The sequence below is a fragment of the Octodon degus genome, unplaced genomic scaffold (genome assembly GCF_000260255.1).
Source record: "Octodon degus isolate 3935 unplaced genomic scaffold, OctDeg1.0 scaffold00725, whole genome shotgun sequence".
NCBI lineage: Eukaryota > Metazoa > Chordata > Mammalia > Rodentia > Octodontidae > Octodon > Octodon degus.
In genome coordinates this window covers 25,728-26,919 of record NW_004525301.1, presented here as the reverse complement: position 1 = coordinate 26,919, position 1,192 = coordinate 25,728, and positions in this window count along the sequence as shown.

Sequence of the window (1,192 nt, the reverse complement as noted above, 5' to 3'; positions counted from 1 at the left end):
AGACAGACTTGCTCTCTGTTGTCATTGTTGCTGTAACTCCTCTCTATTTGTTCATGCTGTTTTGCTTTCTTTTGCTTCCAAGAACTGCTGCCTTCTGCCATGTGCCAGTCTGCATTGGAGCCAGCTGAGTATGCACTGAAACCTCCAGTAACTGTGAGGCAAATAAACTTTTCTTTCCTTCATTTTGTGTGTTGGGTATTTGTCCTAGCAATGAGATAAGAGTAAATAAAACAGAATTTGGTACCAGGAGTGGGGGTGTTGCTGTGGCTAATCCAGATCATGCGGATTACAAGCTTTTGGGAATGGCTGATGGGAAGAGATAGGAAAGATTTAAAGATGTCTCGTACAAGTGAAGCACTGGAACAGATTTGGCTGTTCTGTACAGCAGATTCTGGTCAAAGCACAGAAGACCAGAAGGCTGATAGAAATCCTGCCTGTAAAGAAGAGGTTGGAGAATTTTCTGCTGGGAAGAAGGACTGCATTGGTCGATGGACTCCAGATGATTTGAGTTACAGAGTGGTGAAAAGTTTGTCTACATTTTGCTTGTGTTCAGAGTTTGCCTAAGATTGAGATTAAGCATAGTGGATTGATTACTCTTTCAAAACATTTCAAAGCAGCCAAATATTGAGGCAGTAGCATGGTTGAGTACGCACTGAAAACTTCAGGAGCTGTGAGCTAAATAAGCCTTTCTGTCCTTCATTTTGTGTGTTGGGTATTTGTTCCAGCAATGAGAGAAGAGTAACGGAGACATTAGCCATCAAACCATTGTCCCAAAGAAATTTATTTTTCTTAATTTTTATATATTTGGTATAGGGTCTCACTATGCCGCTCAGACTCGTATTGTTCCTTCCATTTCAGTTGCTAGCACTTAGATTACAGGCATGCACAACCACACTCAGTCTTGATAGCAGGCTCAGAGTGCCAGGATGGGTCCAGCAGGACATGTGGTACCAGGGATCAAACCCAGGACATTGTGCTTGCCTAGGAATGCAATTAGACTACTGAGCTATCTCCAGGGCCCTGAAAACTTTTTTCTTTACAAATCACTTAAACAATTGCATTCATTTGCATTCCTTTGTAATATCTGCACATGCAGTTGGACTAGATGCCCATGTGTTTCAACACGATATTTTTTATCTCATCAGTATATATTATAATGAATGTGTCACACTGTTGTTTTAATGTGTGTCTT